Below are 14,351 nucleotides of genomic sequence, written 5' to 3'. Positions count from 1 at the left end.
ATAAAAGGAAGCCGGCGTGCAGCATTCATTTACCTTTTGTTCTTCAGAGCCATCGACTCATGAGTACAAAGCTGAAGTATCTTCTTCTACAAACAACTACACTGCCGGATCTAAGACCTGTCCCAGAGGATCGTCCCTCCAGCAGCGATCTTCCCCTGGGTGTCTCGGCGGTTCCAGTGGTGTCAGAGTTAAAATTTCTACAAAAGTCCTTTTCAGGACTGACAACTCTACAGCGTGGCATGTCCCACTGTTCTCTTGGGTGCGGTACCCTCATCGAGGAGGGGGATGGACACGAGCGCTGTGTTAGGTGTCTGGGCGTCCAGCACGCCGAAGCAGCGTTCGGTGACGCATCTTGCCCGCACTGCGGGCAGATCGTCATGCAAAAGTTGCGGTCACGGTTGGCTGTCTTCCTACTGAAACCAGCCAACATTTTGTCTGCTACCCGGGCTGTGACATCTGTGGCTACGGCCCCGATGACCACCCACGTTAGCAGCGTTAGTGATATGGGGAACTCTGCGAACGTAAACCCGCCAGCTGAGTGCTCACGGGCCGATCGCACCCCGATTCGCTTTTCTGAACGTTCCCCAACCGGCGGTGGCATACCGTCCGGATTCTCACACACACACATCGGGAACGATGTGTGACGTAGATGAGATGTCGCTCGCAGCATCGGAGGGAGACTGACATCCGACTCTGACGAATCCGAGCTCCACCCCCAGCGGTCGAGTTAGGAGGAAGCAGAAATGATGTCATTCATGCTGACCCGGGTTCCGGAGGTGCTTGAGGAGCTGTGTAAAACTTGGAGCGCTCCACTCACGGACCGCTCCAGTGAAAACCAGCTCCACCTCCCTTACATCCCTCAATGGTGGGGCAGCCAAGGCTGCCTCCTCTCTTCGCCAGAAGGCGTTGAGAGAGATTAGATTAGATTAGATTCAACTTTATTGTCATTACACATATACAAGTACAGTGTAACGAAATGTAGTTTAGGTCTAACCAGAAGTGCAATTAGCAAGTGCAGGATATACAGTGTGAATAAATACAGAATACAATATTAGGAAAATACTATACAATGGCCATGTACTATGAAAATGTGACAGTCGTTATGTACTTTGAACAATATAGACAGAAGGCTATATACTGTGAACATTAATGTACAGGTGGTTATGAACAGATAACAATATAGACTATACAATACACTGTAAAAAATTTAAAGTTGACATAACTTAAAATTGTAAGGCAACTTGCTGCACAGCTTTTTTGAGTTTACTCAACTTTTAAACAAAGTAGTTCACTTAACTTAATTCACTGAGTAAAGTCACATGTTTACCAATTTAAAATCTTTTGTTCAGCTGATTGAGTTTTTATAGTTAAAAAAACTTACAAAATTATACAATTTCAACTTTTAATGTTATTTTCACTTGACTTAATAAAGTATGTTCAGTTGACTAAAGATGTTGATTACAAGGTTAAAAAATTAAGATACTACAGGCTTGATATTTTGGTCCAGGTTTTTATTTTAAACCAGCAGGAAATGGAAAAAACAAACAATGTTTACCACTTTAGCCATACTCCTTATCGTTAAAAAAGAAATAAAAAAAGAGTAGGGCAGAAGAATATATTTTTTTAAAGAGTACTTTTACATTCAAAGTGTTAACATTCAACTGGTCATAAATACTTTAAATGTTCTATCTTTTAAATGTTTTACATTTTAAATTGTAAACACTGAATATGTTACAACTGAGCAGCTTTATACCATAAGTGCAAGTTAACGTTTGTGCTGTAAGTGCTGAAACAGTGGCACCAATGTTTATCACAACCTCAAGTTAACAGTTTAAACAAAAATGAGTCAAACAAAATGCAAGCAAATTGCAAAAAAAAAAAACTATCTACTTGCATCTTAAATGTAAGATACAAACATCTCACAAATGCATCTCACAGTAATAGCTTAGTTTTGAGGGTCTGTACCCTAGCAGAGCAATGAGTGCCCATCTCCATAAACACTTTCTCAATAACCTCAAAAGTGTATTTCCGTTGCTTTGGGTACTCAAAGTCCAAGGCAAACAGAGGGCCAAACAGGTATGCAAGTGCAGACTGCAAGTCTGGAGCATCTCTCAGTACAATCACCTCCTCCAACACAACAGCAAATTTTGTGACACTGGGCAGTGTGCTGGGGGGGCATCATCTTCAATTACAATAAGGATTCCCACCTTCATCCCTCTGGTCTGTCTGTCCTCTGGAGTCTTGTCCTTATAATAAAAAGAATAAATCAATATCACTTGACACCAACAAACAACAACAACAAAAAAGAACTATAAAGTATCCTATAACAATGTGCTCTTAGGTATGCATCCCATTTGCAGAATCAGCAAGATGTTTATCATTTTATATAGTAAATACACAAATTACAATTGGCTCTTTTTTGATTTAGTACTAACCTGAATAAGCTATATCACAAAAAAGCAATTATAACAACTAAGATGGTATATTTTCAGTCATTCAGATTCATTGCAAAATCTACCACAAAATATAAGTGATTGGTGACTGAGGCTGTCATGTTAACTGTTATAAATTTCATACCCAATCATTGACCAAATTCATGTTGTATTTGCAAAAATATACTTTGAATCAAAAATGATCCAATGAATCATCAAAACAATCTGTTTGCTGTTAACACAAAAATTCACATTCCTATTAATCACTCATGGTCATGTGGCAAGATGTTGTATATCTGTTGAAGTAATGAAACATACTCACCATGTTTTAAAAAGTACAGAGGAATCTTCTCGTAGAAACATGGGGAGACCTTCCAGGACGGTTTGCTTTCTGTGAGTCACAATATTTGTGGTCTAAAAAAATGGGTACAAAACAACAACAAACAAAAAAAATATTGTTATTAATTTAAACTTTTTATGAGTTTGCATGTATGTTTGAAGTCATAAAGCCTCTGCTAATGAGCCAATGAATAAAATTAGATGTGTTAAATAGGAAATCAGTATTGTATGCAGTATACTAAGTTCAGAGCCAAAATCAGTCTAATCAGCTAGTGAACACTTGACATACATTGTCATATTCCTTCAAAAATATCTTCCGAAAATGTTCTTTATAGAAAATAAAATAGCAAATGGCTCTGAATAATCTGTTTTCTTAAATTATCTATCTATTGGTAACTTTGACATTAACAAGTTACCTGCTGATCAAGCTTGTTGAGAAGATCTTCCATTTCTTCCCCCTTTCTTGCTCTGTATAGCTTGAGGAGTTGCGGAGTGTGCTGGTGTATTGATGCTCTGAATGTTTCGAGGAGGTCCACACTAGTGATGCCTTTGAACTCATTACATAACTGGTGATAGAAATAAATCAGGTCTTGGTTGTAACATTGTTTAATTGGCTTCAAATGTGTTACAACAGATCAAGACACAAGTTTAAATGCATATTTGTGGATAGCAAAATACATTTGCAAATCAGTTCAAATTCATTGATTTTTGCACATGTATTTGTTAATAATATTAAATCTAAATCAACTCCATAAAATGCTACTTACTTTAAATGAGACGATTGCAGTCTTGTCGACACCGTCGAGTAGTCTGCAAAACACGTGAGAGCCTAGCCAGGCTTCGAAGGACACAGGAATTTTTTTTTGCAGATTTTTATTGCCTCTGATCTCAGTCTGAAACGTAAAAATTCTAATATTAGGCCACTGTAGCGTGTGTGAATTTAAATTTAAGATAAAGAGTCGACTTTAAAATATTTCTTTATATTTGTGTACTGCAAAAATTGCCAAATTAAATAGTAAATGTGTCAGTGCAATAACGTCAAAGTTACTTTGAAATAAACAAACTTGTTCTTAACTTAACTTACCACGATTGCCTCAGGTTCTATTCTAAATTTTTTACATGCTATTTGCTGAAGTTGGGAGACTAGTTAAAAGTTAAGCATCCTCGTGGCAAAAAAAATTATACAGTGCATAACTAGCCGTAACCACGGCTCTGCGATCAAGCAGATACATGCTACTTTGAAAAAATACTTCAATGCATATAGCCTACTTATTACTTACCTAAAACGATGGCTTTGAGCAGAAACACGTTGGCTGTGAGTAGATCCATTAGTCTCGCACGAAGACGCTAAAATGTCTCCGTCCAGCAGTCTGAATCTGTCCGTTGGCGCGCGCTTCATTGCACATGCGCCAACCTCGTGATCGTTACAATGCGCATGCTCCAACCTCCAACCCAACTTCTTTGGTTGTTAACTTGCATTTATTAATCGAATTTACAAGTAATAATAGGTTAGTCCAACGGTTGTTGAACCAACTTCTTTTCACTGGTTAAGCCAACTTTTTTGCATTTATTTGTCCAGTTAACTAAAAGATAATCATTAGTCTAACTTTTTGTGAGTTGAATTTTTTACAGTGTAGTGCATGTGACTTAAGTGTGCATTAATTACAGACATTAGCTATTAAAGTTACAGTGCAGTAGATGAGTTGGTGCGGTTATTAAAGGTACAGTGCAGTACATGAGTTATTGAGGTTATAGTGCAATACATGAGTAGATGCAGTTATACATTTACAGTGCAGTAGATGAGTTAGTGGAGTTATTGAAGTTACAGTGTAGTAGATGCGTTAATGCGGTTAATAAGGTCACAGTGCAGTAGATGAGTTAATGCAGTTATTGAAGTTATAGTGCAATAGATGAGTAGATGCAGTTAGTTATGCAATAGATGCAGTTATGCAATAGATGACATACAGTGCAGTAGAGAAGTTGGTGCAGTTATTGAAGTTACAGTGCAGTAAATGAGGTAATGCAGTTATGAAAGTTACAGTGCAGTAGATGAGGTAATGCAGTTATGAAAGTTACAGTGTACTAGATGAGGTAATCTAGTTATGAGAGTAGTCCATTAGTGCAAATGAGCATTCAGTGTAATATTCCTGGTGTGCAAGTGAGCAGTATAGAGTGCAAATGATGCTGTGTGAGTGTAAACAGTCCGGTAGAGCAGATACATGAAGTACTGGTGTGTACAGTTCAGTCATGCATGGCAGCACTGTAGTGCAACGTAAACAATGTAATAGCAGCATTAAAGTTAAAGTTATGAGTGTAATGGAATCAGTGGGGGACAGAGTTCAATAATGAAACAGCTCTGGGGAAAAAGCTGTTTCCTAGTCTGCTGGTTCTTGTCCGGTGGCACCTGAAGCGCCTACCGGAAGGCAGGAGTCTAAACAGTCTATGAGCGGGGTGAGAGGAGTCCTTGAGAATGCTGCGACGCAGACAGCGTTTCTTTTGGATGTCCTCAATGGAAGGGAGTGTAGTCCCTGTGATGCGCTGGGCTGTTTTCACCACCCGCTGCAGTGCCTTGCGCTCAGCAACAGAACAGTTCCCGTACCAGACTGTGACACAGTTGGTCAGGATGCTCTCTATCGTGCAGCGATAGAAGTTCACCAGGATAGTTGAAGACAGTTGGTTCTTCTTCAGTGTCCTCAGAAAGAAGAGACGCTGGTGAGCCTTCTTGACCAGGCATGAGGTGTTGGTGGTCCAGGACAGGTCCTCCGAAATATGGTCCCCAGGAACTTAAAACTGGAAACACGTTCAACAGCCATCCTGTTAATGTGGATGGGGTCGTGTGTGCCTCCTTTCGCCTTCCTGAAGTCCACTATGATCTCCTTTGTCTTGGAGGTGTTAAGGAGCAGGTTGTTGTTAGAGCACCATGTGGCCAGGTGCCGTACTTCCTCCCTGTAAGCAGTCTCATCGTTGTTGCTGATGAGACCAATCACTGTTGTATCGTCTGCGAACTTGATGAAGGAGTTAGATCCATTCACAGGTCTGCAGTCGAGTGTGAAAAGGGAGTATAGAAAGGGGCTCAGTACGCAGCCCTGTGGTACACCAGTGTTGAGGGTGATGGTGGTGGAGCAGATGTGGCTTAACCTAACAAGCTGAGGCCTGTTCGTCAAGAAATCCATAATCCAGTTGCAGGTTGAATTGTTAATGCCTAGGTTTCCAAGTTTGCTGATTAGCTTGGAAGGGATGACGGTATTGAATGCAGAGCTGAAGTCTACAAACAGCATGCGTGCATAAGTGTCCTTATTATCCAGATGTGTGAGCACGGAGTGCAGCGCCATGGACACCGCATAATCTGTGCTCCTGTTGCTACGGTAGGCAAATTGGTATGGGTCCAGTGTGGATGGTAAAGAGTCTTTTAGTTGTGACAGGACCAGCCGCTCAAAGCACTTCATAACAATGGGTGTGAGTGCTACAGGGCGGTAGTCATTCAGGCATGTCGGGCTGGAATGTTTTGGAATGGGCACAATGGAGGTGGATTTGAAACATGCTGGAACCACTGCTTGGGCGAGGGACAGGTTGAAGATATCCGTGAAGACCCCAGCAAGCTGCTCCGCACATGCCCTGAGTACGCGACCAGGGATGCCATCAGGACCAGCAGCCTTGCGTGCAGTATTAGTGCAGTATAAACGTCTGTGGAGTTTAGTATGAAGATTAGGAGGCCAAAAGAAGGTGTGAGCCTGGTGGCGGGTTCATTATTGTCTCTCTCAAAGCGTGCATAAAAGTCATTAAGCTCGTTCAGAAAGGCAGCATCTGTGGCTATGGGGATGGAGTGGTTGGGTTTGTAGTCACTAATGGCCTGGATGCCCTGCCACATGCGTCGAGGGTCAGAATTGGTAAAATGCTCCTATAACTTCAACTTGTAGCAGTGCTTGGCCTTTTTGATGCCCCTCTTCAGATTTGCCCTGGAAGTACTATAGGCCTGTGCATCACCTGATCTGAAGGCGGTGTTGCGTGCTTTCAACAGGAGGCGCACTTCCTTGTTCATCCATGGCTTCTGATTCGGGTATATGGTGATCTGCTTTTGATATGTGACACTATCAATGGTGGTATTAATGTAGTCCAATACAGAGGAGGTGTAGGTGTCTATGTCCGTGTGAGAGCCACTAGTGGCCTGAGAAGCAAATATACTCCAGTCTGTGTGTAGAAACCTTTCCTGGAGTGTTAAGTCTGCCCCCGCAGGCCACACCTTGATGGTCTTCACTGATGGCTTCACACGATTAATGAGAGGTGAATACTTGGGGGTGAGGAACAAAGAAAGGTGATCAGATTGACCCAGGTGGGGGAGGGGGGTCGCGGTGTAAGCTTCAGCCATGTTTGTATAGACACGATCTAAAGTTTTGTTTCCTCTTGTGTGGCAGGAAACATGCTGGTGAAATTTAGGGAGCACTGTCTTTAAGTTAGAGTGATTAAAATCTCCCGCAACAATAAATGCAGCCTCCGGGTGAGCAGTCTGTTGTATACTGATGGCTGCATGAAGTTCTTTCATAGCAAGCTTGGCATCAGCATCCGGTGGAATATAAGCTGCCGTTATAATGGTTGAAGTGAATTCCCGTGGCTGATAAAACGGTCTACATTTAACCATGAGAAACTCAAGGTTAGCCGAGCAGTGTCTCCCAACAATAACAGAGTTCGTGCACCAAGCTTTATTGACATAAATGCTCAATCCAACTCCTCTTGTCTTACCGGATTCCTCTGCCATTCTATCCGCCCGGTGTGTGTTGTAGCCCGCTAACTCAATAGCGTTCTCCAGTATGCCGCTGTGTAGCCATGTTTCCGTGAAGATTATGACATTGCAGTTCAAAAGTCTTTTATTGTTGATGATGCGAAGTCGAATCTCATCCATTTTGTTCACTGATGATCGTACATTAGCAAGGAAATTCTGGGTAAAGAGAGCCGGTGTGGTGTTAGCTTTAGCCTAGCTCTTAGCCCTCCGCGTTTTCCCCGCCTATGTTTACGATCTCGACGCCGCCGGCGAGCACTTCTGCCCGGCCGTATGGGGTGCGTAGCATCGGGTGTTTTGGCGATCTCAGGAACGAGTTGAATGTTGCTGATATAACTTCCGGGAATGCGCAAACCGATATCCAAAAGCTCATGCCGGGTGTACGATGTGAATGCACAACTGTTCTGAATGAACAGGCTCGAGATGAGCAAGAAAAACACTATATAATTGCTAAAACTGGAGAGACGCTGAGCCTCGCGATGTTCATCCGCGCCGCCATCCTACACCTATGGAGCCCCACGAGGGTAAGGCCGACCTGGGTATAATGCAGGATTTCCGTGCCGCCGCTGACAGCGATCTACGGGCAACTAAGGCGGCTTCACGGGCCCTGGTCGGACGATGTCCACGGTAATGGTCCAGGAGAGACACCCCTGGCTATACCTTGTGCAGAAGAGTGACACCAAGGAAGTCCGCTTTCTTGATGCACTCATCTCGCAGGGTGGGTTGTTGGTATACATCGGGGAGGACTGCGCTCAGCAGTTTTTCGACGGTGAAGCAGACAGTGGCAATTAACCACATTTTTCTCACCGCGACTCGGCCGCCAAAAGGCCTCCGAGATCCCACGTGACGTCTGCTTCCCTGCAACCCAGGACCCCTTCGACATCGATTCCGGTTCCTGTGCCCCCACAGGCAGCAACCCGGAAGCAGATGTCGAGGGGGAAACCTCCACCCCGTCAACAAACTTCTCACGAGAAGGGACACTGACGGGAAGACTCCTAGGAGAACAACATCGGGCCCGAACCTTCACAGCCACGGTTCTGATCTGTCGGTACGGGTACGATTCCTGGCTCGTCACCAAAGCCGGGCCCTTTTCAGGGCCTGGCGCCCACTTACTCACAGAATTTTTCCGTTCTCCCCGGGTGTACTTGCAGCCGATCGCACACTCCACTGGACTGTGCTCGGCGAACCGACCTCACACCCTGGCGAGGTTTGAGGTCGTTTACATACGACAGCCGTCACCACTCTCAACCGACAGTGTGTGCCGTTGTCCCGCCAGGCAGGTAAAAAGGCGGAGCCAACTTTCCCTCCGGGGACCCCCCGTGACAGATGGTTAGCTCCGCGAGCCGACGAACCACCCCCGTGGGAATGATGAAGCAGACCGTCCCCTTGGTCACCCTGTCACAGTCCCTGGGAGCTCGAGAGCTGCGAACACTGTCTCGCTGACCAATGCGGGCGGTCCGTCTTGGTTACTCGATCCAGTTCGCCAGAGACTCTCCAAGTTTCAAGGCATCATCTCTCCCTCTGTCTGAGGCAGGGACGCCTCAGTACTTGGGAAGAGGTCACCACCCTTCTGGCGAAATAGGGATTGAGTTCGTCCCTAAAACCAAGATGTTCAGTGGGTCACGACCCGCACTTCATCATTCCCAAGAAAGACGGCGGGTTGCGCCCCACCGGTCTGCGTACCCTGAACAAGCACCTTCACAAGCTGCCACTCAGAGGTTCACGCGATTGGTTCGTGGCAATCGACCTGAAGGACCCTTACTCTAATGTCTCGATCCTCTCGACATCGCCCCGTTCCACGGTTCGCGTTCGAGGGGCGGGCATATCAGGACAGAGTCCTCCCTTTCGGTCTGTTCCTGCGGGTACTAAACTATCTTGAGGAATGGCTTATCTTGGCACATTCAGGAGATCTGTTGTGTACACAGAGGGACTTGGTGCTCCGGCATCTAGATCGAATGGGATTTCAGGTCAACCGAGAAAAGAGCAAACTCTCCCCAGTGCAGAGCACCCTCTTTCTAGGTATGGAACCAAACTCTGTCACCATGACGGCGCAGCTGTCCGCAGCACGTGCCTAGTCAGTGTTGGAACTGGAGGCTCCTGGGACACATGGCATCCTCCGCAGGGGTAATACCCCTCGGGTTAATGCACAGGAGACCGCTTCAACACTGGCTACAGAGTCGAGTTCTGAGGACAGTGTGGCACACCGACAGCAGGCGCATGGTGATGACACCCTGCTGTCGACACACCCTAACCCTTGGTCTTCCATGACCTTCCTCTGGGCGGGGGTTCCCCTCGGGCAGGTTACGAGGCACGTCGTGTGACGACGGACGCCTTGCTGCAGGGGTGGGGTGCAGTGTGCAACGGGCACGCAGAAGAGGGGCGCTAGACGGGCCCCCGTCTGCGCTGGATTGCCAAGAGTTGTGGGCTATGCTGCTTGCGCTAGAAGGCTCCGGCCTCTAGTGCAGAGCCAGCACGTGTTGGTCCTCCGGGACAGCATGACAGCCGTACCGTACATAGCCAGGGTGGCGTACGCTCATGGCAGCCAACACAACTTGCCCGACGCCTCCTCCTGTGGAGTTAGCAGGTGATCCGCTCCCTGCGGGCCACACACATCCCAGGCAAACTGAACCAGACAGCCGAGGTGCTCTCTCGTCAGTATACGCCTTGCGGAGAGTGGCGACTCCACCCCCGGTCCAGCCCATTTGGGTGCTGTTCGGACAGGCACAGATAGATCTTTGCCTCCCGCGACCCCACCCATTGTCTGCTTTGGTACTCCCTGACCGAGGTCCCCCTCGACACGGATGCCCTGGCACACAGCTGACCACGGGACGGGCGGAAGCACACCTTCCCCCCCCCAGGAGCCTCCTTGCACAGATACTGTGCAAGGTCAGGGAAGAGGAGCACCAAGTGTTATTGGTTACACCGCACTGGTTTAACCACACTTGGCTTCAGAGTTGATGCTCTGAACAGCAACTCCCCCTGAACCATTCCCCTGACAGAGGACCTGCTCTCTCAGAGGAGGGACACGTTCTGGTATCCCAGAACAGACCTCTGGAACACCCAGGTCTGGTCTCTAGATGGGACGAGAAGATCCTGAGATGGCTACTCCCCCTATACGGCTGAGACCTTCACCCAGGCTAGGGCCCCATCTACCAGGCGGTTAGCCCCTCGGAAGTTCCGATCTTCCTCACCTGAGTAAGACGGCCCTCCTGTAGGCGCTCGCTTCCGTCAAGAGGGTAGGGGACCTCCAAGCATTCTCTGTGTCCCCGGATTGCCTTAAATTCGGCCCTGGCTAACTCTCACGTTATCTTGAGACCCAGGCCCGGATGCGTGCCTAAAGTTCCCACTTTTCCCTTCGGGGACTAAGTGGTGAACTTGCAGGCGCTCCCCATCGGGGAGGAAGACCCAACCCCATCCGTGTTGTGTCCTGGACCGCACGCAGAGCTATAGCTCTGACCAGCTCCTTGTTTGTGTTGGAGGACAGCAGAAGGGGAAGGCTGTCTCCAAGCAAAGGCTAGCGCACTGGGTCGTGGATGCCGTTACGACGACATTCCGATCTCAGAATCTCCCATGCCCCTTGACAGTGAGGGCTCACTCCACACGGAGTTTAGCCCCCTCCTAGGCACTGGCAGAAGCGCCTCTCTAGCAGACATCTGTAGAGCTGCGGGTTGGGTTAGGCCCAAACACCCTCACAAGGGTTAACAACCTTTGCGTAAACCCGATGTCAGCCCACGTCCTGCGTGGCGACATGTAGGACTGGCATCCGGGGGGGCGTATGCCTGCGAAAGCACCTTCCCACCCTCCAGCAGGTTGGGTCAGTGTGCTATCTACCCTTTTCTTCTTACCCAAACACATGGCTAAGAAAATTGGCATCTCACCAACCTTCCTTCTTACCCAGACACTGGTTAAGAACAGGCACTCCATCCATCACTAAGCAAGCACCTCCTGGGGGTTGGCTGGGCAGAGCAGCCTTCCTCCTTAGGCCGGGATACCTTTTGACCTATCACAGATAGTTCTAACCGGACCTATTCTATCGGACGCAGTAACACCCCCACCGTGGGCTGTTCCGTCTGTTATACCCTCATGACTATGGTTCCCACACCTGGTAACCAATGAACTTCCCCAGGAGGACCTCCACCACGCGATTAACTATCCAGTCCGCACGTTCCATGCGTTCTCTATGGACGACACCATATCATATCTCCACCATATTCCTCCCAACGGGTAGGAGATGGCCTCTGCAGCGCTTCTCTGATTAAGAGTTGCGCTTTCCCGGTGTAAACCGAGTCGGACGGCCTCTCGCCTGTAGAGAGCTAAGGCCCCGTCAGTGATAGTTACCGGTCAGGGCTGTACCCATCTTTCTCCAGAAAGCTCTGGAACCCCCCGACCATCACACTGGAAGGTTACAAGTTTCACGAAAGCTTCCAGCTGACACGCCCAGGATTGTTACCGTCGCTTCGGTGAGATTGTGACGCGATACAGTGTTTGCGGCGTTTTCCATATATGACCCCATCTGTCGTTCTCGACACAACGTCGAGAGACCGACAGAAAGGGAACGTCTTGGTTAAGTATGTAACCTCAGTTCCCTGATGGAGGGAACGAGACGTTGTGTCCCTTATGCCACAAACACGTATCGTATTTTGCTGCAGTCGTGAGAGGCTCTCAGGCTCTTCAGAACAAGAGGTAAATGAATGCTGCACGCCGGCTTCCTTTTATACCGGATATCCAGGGGCGGAGCCCAGCATGCAAATTTCATTCGCCAGATTTCATTGGCTTTTCTATAGTAGTCAGAGTTGATTGGTTCTCTAGGGCGAACCCCATCTGTCGTTCTCGACACATCGTCTCGTTCCCTCCATCAGGGAACTGAGGTTACATACGTAACCAAGACGTTTTCACTTGAGCGATCCGGGAGTGGAGCACTCCAAGTTTCACACAGCTCCTCATGGACCTCCGGGATAAAAATGGCACCCGGGGTTGCCGCGCTCCGACCTCAGGAACCACGTATCCCCGGGTTAGCATGAATGACATCACTTCTGCTTCCTCCTAACTCGACCGCTGGGGGTGAAGTCGGATGCCAGTCTCCCTCCGATGCTGCGAGCGACATCTCATCTACGTCACACATCGTTCCCGATGTGTTTGCGTGAGAATCCGGACGGTATGGCACCGCCGGTTGGGGAACGTTCAGAAGAGCGAATCGGGGTGCGATCGGCCCGTGGGCACTTAGCTGGCGGGTTTACGTTCGCAGAGTTCCCCATATCACTAACGCTGCTAACGTGGGGGATCATCGGGGCCGTAGCCACAGATGTCACAGCCCGGGTAGCAGACGAAATGGTGGCTGGTTCCCGTAGGAAGACAGCCCCCCGTGACCGCAACTTCTGAATGACAATCTGCCCGCAGTGCGCGCAGATGTGTCAACGAACGCTGCTTCAGTGTGCTGGACGCCAAGACACCTAATGTAGCGATCGTGTCCATCCCCTGCCTCACCCAAGAGAACAGCAGGACATGGCGCGCTGGAGAATGCTCAGTCAGTCCTGAAAAGGACCTTTTAGATAAAATCTCACACACCTCCGCAACTGCCGAGATGCCCAGGGGAAGGTCGCTGCATGTTGGGAAGATCCGCTGCTACACGTCGTAGATCTGTTGATAAAAATAAAATAATCGGTTTGCTCGTGCGTTACAGTCGACATATGGGCTTTGGGCAGGGATTTCATCGAGGTCTTGCATCAGGAATTCCGTGAGACCTCAGCAAAAGCTGCCAATCCCCTTCCTGCAGATGTTGTAACAAAGTCCTGCTGCCGCACCTTTGCCCGAGGGCTGTTGGCTAGTCGTGATCGTATAGTGGTTAGTACTCTGCGTTGTGGTCGCAGCAACCCCGGTTCGAATCCGGCTCACGACAGGGGACCATGTGCCCTTTTCGTGTTAATGAAGTCCTGACTTTCCCTTTTTGACATCGTCCTCTTTGCAGAGTGCCTGTATTTTGTGTAGTTGTGGCCGAGTGGTTAAGGCGATGGACTCGAAATCCTTTGGGGTCTCCCCGCGCAGGTTCAAACCCTGTCGACTACGGCTGCTGTAGGGAGAGAAGACGAACAAGCCTTTATAGGCTCCCACGTGTTTCTTTACGAGCGACTCTGCTACAGATGCCACTTGTTCCTGATATAACTGGCTGGTGGCCAGTACGCTCGACTGCATTTGCTCAAAGTGCAGTCGACACGCGCTTTCTGCACTTTTTAAATGCCTCTTTCATGAAGGTTCTATCAAAACTGTGAAACGAGCAGCAGGATGTAGAAACCTTTGCCAGCTGTTGTAACCGATTCCGCTTGAACTTGCAGCTTTAAAGCGAACGGAGAGATACACTGGAAAAAATTGGCCTAAAGTAGCTGCAGTTCTGTGGTAGCATGGCCGAGTTTTTATATACTCTTATGTGATTTTACAAATCTGCAGGTGGCATCGCCTCCAGCCAGAGATAGGGCTGAACACCCTTGCATCAGAAATGTGCACTGAACCCTAAGTCGACAGAACCCTGTAAGCTCTTGACTGTCTGCGAAAAGTCGCAGCGGGCCTGATGTGAAACACAATAGCGGAAGCCGGAAGCAGTAAAGGCTTTTTCGAGGTAGCGTGGCCGAGCGGTCTAAGGCGCTGGATTAAGGCTCCAGTCTCTTCGGAGGCGTGGGTTCAAATTCCACCGCTGCCAGCTGAGTCTTAACATTGCCAGTTTGCCCTCGGGCTGAGCAATGAGGGCAGCTTTTAAATCGCATCTCACTTTTATGTACCGGCAGACCGTCTGAGCCAAATTGACAGGTAGAGGT

At 48.0% G+C, this 14,351-nt stretch overlaps 1 long non-coding RNA gene and 2 other non-coding genes across 3 annotated transcripts; 2 read left to right on the top strand and 1 right to left on the bottom strand.

The window, feature by feature from the left end:
* Positions 1-1,242: 1,242 nt before the first annotated feature.
* Positions 1,243-4,361, bottom strand: LOC130421165 (uncharacterized). Its single transcript, XR_008906770.1, has 5 exons — positions 4,052-4,361; positions 3,539-3,664; positions 3,188-3,337; positions 2,755-2,846; positions 1,243-2,246 (listed from the first exon to the last, which is right to left on the bottom strand). It is a non-coding gene; the product is annotated as an uncharacterized LOC130421165 (long non-coding RNA).
* A 9,165-nt stretch (positions 4,362-13,526) lies between these two features.
* On the top strand, positions 13,527-13,608 carry trnas-cga (transfer RNA serine (anticodon CGA)). The gene has a single exon. It is a non-coding gene; the product is annotated as a tRNA-Ser (tRNA).
* Positions 13,609-14,154: 546 nt separating this feature from the next.
* trnal-aag (transfer RNA leucine (anticodon AAG)) lies at positions 14,155-14,236 on the top strand. Its single transcript has one exon. It is a non-coding gene; the product is annotated as a tRNA-Leu (tRNA).
* The last annotated feature ends 115 nt before the right edge of the window (positions 14,237-14,351 follow it).

The sequence above is a fragment of the Triplophysa dalaica genome, chromosome 5 (genome assembly GCF_015846415.1).
Source record: "Triplophysa dalaica isolate WHDGS20190420 chromosome 5, ASM1584641v1, whole genome shotgun sequence".
Classification (NCBI taxonomy): Eukaryota; Metazoa; Chordata; class Actinopteri; order Cypriniformes; family Nemacheilidae; genus Triplophysa; species Triplophysa dalaica.
Note: the sequence above shows the minus strand (reverse complement) of the source record. Positions and strands in the feature narration are given on the sequence as shown.